Source organism: Octodon degus, unplaced genomic scaffold (genome assembly GCF_000260255.1).
Source record: "Octodon degus isolate 3935 unplaced genomic scaffold, OctDeg1.0 scaffold00091, whole genome shotgun sequence".
NCBI classification, from domain to species: domain Eukaryota; kingdom Metazoa; phylum Chordata; class Mammalia; order Rodentia; family Octodontidae; genus Octodon; species Octodon degus.
The window spans coordinates 8,477,122-8,485,873 of record NW_004524667.1 but is presented as its reverse complement, the minus strand read 5'-3'; the positions used below and the strand labels follow the sequence as shown (position 1 = coordinate 8,485,873).

At 39.3% G+C, this 8,752-nt stretch overlaps 1 non-coding gene across 1 annotated transcript; it reads right to left on the bottom strand.

The window, feature by feature from the left end:
* Window positions 1-93: 93 nt before the first annotated feature.
* Window positions 94-200, bottom strand: LOC111818444. Its single transcript, XR_002822426.1, has one exon. It is a non-coding gene; the product is annotated as a U6 spliceosomal RNA (small nuclear RNA).
* Between the last annotated feature and the right edge of the window lie 8,552 nt (window positions 201-8,752).

Genomic DNA, 8,752 nt, shown 5'->3' with positions numbered 1-8,752 from the left:
CAGCTTCTTCTTGAAGTAAGCATCAGTGAGGTGTTTCGGGATTTTCACTTTGCTGGTATCAATTTTTGTAGAAGTGGCAATGACAAATTTCTGAAAAATATGGAACACTTCACAAATCTGCATGTCTTGCTTGCTCAGCGGCCATGCTAATCTTCTCTGTATCGTTTTAATTTTAGTATACGTGCTACAGAAGTGAGCACTGTGCTGCCGAAGTGAGCATACTATTTTGTATTGTTCATTTTTTTCCATAATTGTATTGATAAACAAATAGCGATGAGACAGTTTCAAACCGAATTGGTAGGACAGTTTCAGTAATTAACACATTGCATATATTCTTCCTAGTGGCTATTTGTTTGTATTCTTTAAAAATAAAAAATATATATTAAAAAAACTCACATGAAAATAAATAAAAATAAATTATCACAGAGTTCTTTCTAATTTCATAACCTGTGGAATTTGAGGTTATGGATAGAGAGAGAAAATAATAACTGAGACTGAAACAATACTACTCATGTTTTGTTTTTTTTTTTCTCTCTCTTACCTGACTTTTAATAACCAAATGTAATCAGCATAGGTCATAAGCGAACTGTAGGGCTGCAGCTGTGTGCATCCCTTCCACAACGGTCTAGTTCACTATCTAGGCTGCAGACGACATCATCACTACCTGCCTTACTTAACATTATTTAAATGTAGTCCTAGGTCTACTTAAATTTAACCTTGCCATAATCGGCTTTCGGGACTACATTAGAATGCAGAGCTTCAGACTGCAGTTAGAGGCCCAGGGTCAGAATCTACATTTCACCAAGGTCCCCTGCGACTCACATGCAGAAATCTCTGTGTGTGGGGGAGTCTGAGAAGCGCTGCCATAGTAGTGTATCTCACTAATCTTGCTGGATGCTTCCTAAAAAGAAACAAAAACAAAACACAGCACACACCAAAACCACATCTGCTTTTCCCTCCACTCACCCCAGGGCTCACAATGCAAATTGGCTTAACAAGACTCTGTTAAAACTTCAGTAGATACACCAAGATCACTTGCTTTCTTCAGTGACTTCTATGGCTCCTGTGGCACACAGTAACTATAAATACCCTTCCAAATGCACCATCTATGGAACACACATTGAGAAACACAAGTCTGATGGAAATAATATGATGAAACAAGACAAATCATCCATTAGACATCTCTTAATATCAATTTCCTTGTCTATGTAATGAAAATAAAATGGGGGTTATCAATTTCAAAAAGTAGTTTGGAGACAAAGACGGAATAGATGTTAAAGCCTTCTGAAAATGAAAATGTTTGGAAAATATTTCATTCATTTATTTATTCCTCCAACTATTTATGAGTACCTTTTGCCTTAGACCTAAGCTAGGTGTGAAGGATACACAAAGGGATAGGAAAACTTCCTGCTATTATAGAGCCAAAAATCATTTCAAGTTTATTACAGAGTAAGGTTATTATTTATTTAATTAACAGAATTCCTTCTCAAAGTCATAAGGGATCAAAAGTCCCTCCTGGGCAATAATAATAATGATATTAACATTTATGTAGCACTTACTGGCATCCTCTGATTGGTGGGATATTGGCAAGCTGCCCTGCTAGGTGGTCTTTGCCAATTTTTGTGACACAGATACTTTTGTCATGGCCAATCGGTCTCAAGCTACCAACATGATATCACCAGAAGTACAGATGGGAATATTTGCAGAACCATAAACTATGTCCACTATCAGCCACTGTGAACCAGCCCAAACCAAATGTAATGCATCAGGGCAGATGCTATTTCTAGGTAACTTGTATAAACTAAGTCATGTGTGCCTTATAAAGAAGTCACTACTGTATCCCCTATTTCACAGATGAAGAAACTAAAGCATAAAAAGATTATGCAAATCTCCCATGCAACTAGTCATGCAACTAGTAAATAACAGAGTGGCATTAGAACTCAGAGGTATAGGACTCTAGCACCCAACTTTATATGTGATAGTAGTCTGTTTTTCACCACTATTATAAAATACTTGAGGCAGGCTATCCTTGTAAAGGAAAGAGATTTATTTAGCCCACAGTTTTGGAGACCTGATTGCATGTTGCCTGGATAGAACTCAGAAGTATAGGACTCTAGCACCCAACTTTATATGCGATAGTAGTCTGTTTTTCACCACTATTATAAAATACTTGAGGCAGGCTATCCTTGTAAAGGAAAGAGATTTATTTAGTCCACAGTTTTGGAGACCTGATTGCATGTTGCCTGGATCTGCTTAACTCTGGTGAGTACCTTTGTGGCTGATGGTGTGTATGCCACTAATGGTGTGAATATTGCCCTAGATTAAGCTAAGGTTATTTTAGACAGCCTTTATCTGTATAGGATAGTATATTAGTTTCCTAAGGCTGTGATAATAAAGGTGATTGTACCAATGTCTCTAAAGTGTCTCCTGAACTGTACACTTTGTACTTTAATTTCTTCTTTTACATGATATCACTTGAACTTCATACTGGCCCTAGCTTGCTTTTAGAGAGGTCGAGAAATAGAATTCTTATTCCAATACCTATGCATTCTGCTAACTTATGTGATATTTGGGGGAATGGGCCCACTTATTGTGGAAGTCAGTTAGCAGTGGCTACAGCAGCTCATAAGGAAAATTATAAAATTACGTTAGCAGTGAGTCAAGGGAAGGATCTAAAAGGAAGCCCATTCCTGTTGTCAAAGATCTCATCAGATGATGCAGCTTTGAGTCCTGCAACAGAGTGTTTCTGAGAAGATGGGCCATCGTCCAAGGCAGAAGGAACTTCATTCAGGCCAGTCCATGAAAGCATGGCCATCCACAAGCATTTACAAGACATGAAGTATAAAATAGAAAGATCAGTCTTGAGATATGAGAGAAACTTAATGACACAAAGCAGTCATCCTTTTCTTTCTGAAAAGCCATGGGTGATGTATCATATTGGAAAGTCCCTAGAGAGTAAGTACTCTTTTTTCCTAAGCCAATTGATTTAGCTTTATGGTAATCTGTATGTTTGTTTTTCTTTCTCCTCAAGGGTTTATTTCTTTTGGGACCTCTTATCCTTGTTTTTCCTCTGAGGCAGTTATTGAGTTAAGAATTTTTCTCCCATGTAGGTGAAAATACTTAAATGATAAAACAGAGCCTACATGAGGTGATGACTATAGAAAAACCCTCTAATGAGAATTACTAGTGAGGGTTTTGTACCGCATAGTCCAACCTCCTGCCTTCCCTACTTGTAAAACATTCCTTAGAGAAAATTTTGGAAGTTTGATGTGTGTGTGTGTGTGTGTGTGTGTGTGTGTGTGTACATGTACCTTTGAGCATATATGTGTGATTCATTACAGAAGGCAATCTTACTTTGCTGTGCATTAACAGCTTACAAGTTCTCTTATGCACGCTTTCTCTCCCAGAGCTCTCGCTCTTTTTCTTCTCTTACACTCTGATCGCTTCTTAAATACAATCTGTACTGATCCATGGCCACCACCATATTTAATTTTAAAGATCACTAGTTCTTATTTCTCCTTGTTCTGATAGCCTTAGGGGGTAGGAAGAAAATGTAATATTGAAAACTTGCAAAATATCTGAAAATTTGACATTTATCTCTCAAGCAGGTATAGGAAGGCTTAGTATACCAGTAATCATAGAACTAATGGATCACATTACAAAAAGCCTTTACTCCAGATCCTAGAAATTGCATTAAAATCCAATCTCAAATAAAGCAAAAACAGCCTTAAAAATATGCCAGAGGAATAAACAACAACTGAAAGGACCTTGGCTGGTTGATTTTATGCATCATCTTGATTGGGCTAAGCTATCTCCCAAATAACAGGCAGAATATTATTTCTAGGTAGTCTGTGACAGCATTCCCAGAGAAGAGTAACATTTAAGCGGGTAAACTGGGTAAAGAACTTCCTTACCAAGTTCTGTACCACATAGTCCAACCTCCTGCCTTCCCTACTTGTAGAACATTCCTTAGAGAAAATTTTGGAAGTTTGATGTGTGTGTGTGTGTACATGTACCTTTGAGCATATATGTGCGATTCATTACAGAAGGCAATCTTACTTTGCTGTGCATTAACAGCAAGTTCAAGTGGGTGCCCTCCACCCAATCCACTGAATGCCTGTGTTGAACCAAGAGTTGCAGAAAAAAAGAATTTGCTCTGTGCTTGAGCTGGAGCATCCACCTTCTCCTGTCCTCCAGCACTGACCCCCAACTCACGAATCTCTGGTCATTGGCCAGGGTTTACACCATTGGCTCCCTGGTTCTCAGGCTTTTAGGTCTGAACTGAACATATATACTAGTTTTCCTATATCTCCAAGAAGAGGTCTTGGGAGCTCTCAGGCTCTGTTGTTGCTTTGTAATAAATCTCTTTTCATGCATTTATGTATGTCCTCTTGGTTCTTTTTTTAATTTTTTTGGCAGAACCAGGGATTGAACTCAGGCCCCTGTGCTTGCCAGGCAAGCACTTATTCCACTGAGCCATTTCTCCAGCCCCAGATAGATGTATTTTTAAACATTCAGAAGCAGAGTAGGTCCAGGGAGATAGCTCAGTAGAATAAGTGCATTTTTATGCATTACAAATACAATTTTGAATTTTCTATATTTTAACTCAGCAGTGTGATCGAGCAATTGCTCAAAATGAAGCAATAGAAGTCAAGAGATGTATAAACATTAATTAAATTTGAGACTTATGAAGAAAAGTGTTTTTATTCCATTTTTAGGTTGTTTAAATGTAATATTTTGTTGATTTTTGCTGTTTGACAAGTTCACTTATCTATATGAGCAATTCCATTTAAAACAGAGGTCATCTCTTTGTGCTCAGCGATATATTTCCCATAGTTTTAAGACAAACATGAAAACAAATTCATATTTATCTAAGTATTTCAGAGCCTTTGGAATTCAAAAATTTTTAAATTTTCTCATTTTAATCTTTTTCTTTCTTTATTTATTTGGTACAGGGACTCACTAAGCAGCTTGGACTTGCACTGGTCTTCCTGTCTCAGCCTCCCCGGTGCTGGAATTACAGGCGTGTGCCACCACGCTGGTTTAGGTCACAAGCACAGCATGAGGCACTGGGGATGGAACCCAGGTGTTTGTGCTTGCCAGGCAGGTTCTTAGACTACAAAGCTAACTGGTTAGTTTCAAATATTTCTTTAACGCAAAGTTAAGTACCTTCTCTTTATTTGAAATTTCATTAAAGTGAATGTTTAAATTCACTTGCAGAAATGGAGAGGTACTTTTTTTTTTCACTCCTCTCTTCAAGTTAGTTCTGCCTGATGAAGCTTTTCTCAGCCACAGACTTGATGCTCAGCAACAGAGGCCCCCATGAGACTGTGGTGTCTGAAGGCTGAATCCAAGACAAGCAGGCACTGAAGGCGGCAGCGCAGGCATCACAATCAGAAAAAGAGTACGGACACTGCGCCACAGTTGTGCTCAAGTGTGTAGGAAACACATGGCTTTTCAGGACACGGACATCACAGTGCAAGGCTAGAAGTTCAGCAGAGACGCTTGCAGTGCCTCACTTTAGACTACACAGAGCTGGAAAGGAAGGTGGGAAAGCAAGACAGAAAAAGATCTGCTCAGCTGGTCAACACGATGTGGTAGTGACTGATAACAATTTTTTAAAATAGGGCTTGAATGTCATGAATAATGGCATCATGCACACATTTGGTCTTTATGGAACTTCAATACAGAAAAGTCACCTAATCCATTCTTGCCTCTTTTCGCCATTTCAGCTATTGTTTTAGTCTGCTAGGGGCGCCACATACTATCAGTAACTACACTGACTACAATTAGGACTTTTCAAAACTCATTTTTCCTTTTTATCCAACTCACGATCTCTTCTAATATTTCCTTGACTGAAAGCCACTGCTATAGTTCAGACCTTGAACTTTTGGAAAAGGTTCTGTGTTAAAGGCTTTGTCCCAGGTATGTGGTGCTGTTAGAGGTGGTGAAACCCTTAAGAGGTAGAAACAAGTGGAAGCAGTTGGGTCTTTGGGTAGTGCCTGTGAAGGGGACATTGGGACTGGCCTCTTTGCTCCCTTTCCCTCTCCCCTCCTCCTCTCTCCCTTGCCCCTCTCTTGCAATGGAGCTACCTGGCCATGGACTGAAACCTCTGAAGCTGGAAAGCTGAAATATATTTTTTCTTCCCGTTAAATCTATTTTCTTGGGTATTTTGCCAAAGCAACAGAAAGCTGACTAGCAGTGTGGACATCTAGTCACCACATCCAAAGTCTTAGAAGGATGGTCCATATTTTAACCCTATGCCTGCTTCCTAACCTAACCCGGCCAGTTGTTTTGGTTAATGCTTAATTTTGCTTTTGTAGGTTTTTTTTTTTTTTAAATCAGTGCTAGGAATTAAAACCAGGGCCTTCACATTGAACTACATCAGTCTCCCGAGTGCAGGAATTATAGGCATGCACCACTATACTTGGCTGCCTTTTTTTTTTTTTTTTTTTTTTTTTTGACAAGGTCTTGCTAAGTCACTAAGTTGCCCAACTGGACTTGAACTTATGATCCTTCTGTCTTATCTTCTGAAGGTGTCTTTTTCTATTTTCTAAATTTAAAGTTTTTAAGGTGTGTCCTATTATTTTAGTATTTCTTTTCTATTAATATACATGCTCATTCCTCCCATTTTAAATGAAATATTCTGTATAGGCCTCTCTATATTTTGGTCATCTTTTTATGAGTACAGTCCCATGTAATAATGTTTCCTTTAACTCTCCTGGTAACCTGTTTCATTGTTTGCTTATCTTTTTTCTCTTTAAAATAAATAAAAAAAGAAAGAAACAAAGGCTCAGAAGCAGCAATTTAGGAGTTGCTGCTTATTGCCTTAATACCTCTAGAGAGGCAAACTTACAGGGTAGAGAATAAATTCAGTAAAATAAACACAATATGTAAGATATAATACCCAGGAAGGTTATCCTTCATTGGACAAGACGTCCAAACAGGAAGGATCTGGAATAATCTTCTGGTTGTCCAGGGTAAAACCCAATATTTTTTTACTGCAGGTGTTGTTATTTTTTGATTGAACTATTTAACTTCATGATGGTGATTTAATACTTTTTTAAAAATTTATAAATTTATTGTTTAATCCAGAAGCTTCATATAGCTTTAGTTTAAAACACACACACACACACACACACACACACACACACACACACACAAACACAAAACAGTGAAATCAAGACAGTATTTCAAAGTCTGGGCCTTTCTTCTTCCAGCTTTCAAATAAAAGAGCTCTGAACATTTTATATCCCAACTGGAATAATAAGACAAAAATATGAATGGAGCCATGACATTTCAGAAAACAAACATTTCATATAACTGAAGGATCCATCCATCCTTCCTGGGATGACTTAACTGCCTTTACAAGCAGGGGGGAGGGGAAGGTGAGGGCTGGTCAGGAGGGAGGGAGGAGAGAAAAGAAACTCAGAACAGAGTAGAATAAAGTTCCAGTGTTCTGGATCAACATGTCACACATCCATATAAGCCTAGTGTCCTGGAAAACAAGCCTTCATTTTTCTGTCTCAACCTGGAGCTCGAATCCTGATTCCTCCAACAGCGATTCCACAGGCCAACAGGGAAGATTGTGGCGCTGGAACATCCACTTATGCTTCTGTGGTACTCCAACAGTGGTCTGATTCTGGACTAACTTGCACACCATATAAGGTTGGAAGCAGAACTTAAATGGGTGTGAAGACTCAAATAAGAATAAGGAAACTAGGGGCTGGGGAGATGGCTCAGTGGAATAAGCACTTCCCTGGCAAGCGCAAGGGCCTGAGTTCAATCCCGGGTTCTGCCAAAAAAACCAAAAAAGAATAATTAAACAAAAACAAAAGAGAAGAGGAAGAAGAAGGAAAGAAAAAAGAAAGAAAAAGAAAGAGAAAGAAAGAAAGAAAAAGAAAGAGAAAAAGGGAAATGCCTCCTTGGGAATAGCAAGGGGCATTTAAAGAAATAAGAATGCCAACAATACTTAAACCCCCTTTTTAAAAAAGATTTTTTTTGACTTAAAATATTTTACTCTAAAAGAATCTATGTCAGCTGCCAATGTAAAAATGTCATTAGTACACTGTGGACAGCTTTTGCAATGTAAACCCTTGTCATCCCTTTTTCATATGGTGAACTTCAACCTAGCAATTATTACAATAAATGTTAGATTCTAAAGCTCAAACAAACACATTTTAACAATTTTGAAACTGAATTGAGTACAAACCAAGTAAACTTTACATCCTAACCAATAGGACTGTGGGGATATTCAGCCTTCCTCACGGATCGCAGAGCCTTTTCCCGCAGGTGCTTCTCTAGGTCGTCCAGGTAGTCTTCAGCTTCGCTCTCAGTCTCCTTCCTGGGCTCGGGGGCTGCCTCAGTTCCTTCCTGTGCTGATGTGCTTGTGGCAGCAGCCACAGCCACAGGGGTAGCAGGAGCCGCAGCGGTTGCAGCCACGGCCTTTTCCTTCTTGTGCTTTCTGTGCTTCTTATCCTTTTTGTGTTTCTTGTCCTTCTTTTTCTTCCCACCTCCTTCCTGATCAGAATTCCGGGCTGGTGATAGGCTTGGCATGGGGCTCTCAGCCTTCCTGGCCGGCACCGCGGGGCCCAGTTTGTGGAGGGTGACTGAGGCTAGACAGGGATGGGTGCTGGGGGCTTCTTAGCTGCTGGCTCAGGAGACCCAGAGACAGCCAGAGAGGATGGAGCCCGTCTTAGGGACTGCAGGCTCAGTGAGGCAGCCTGTTTTGTCTTTTTAAGTTCTGGAGTTT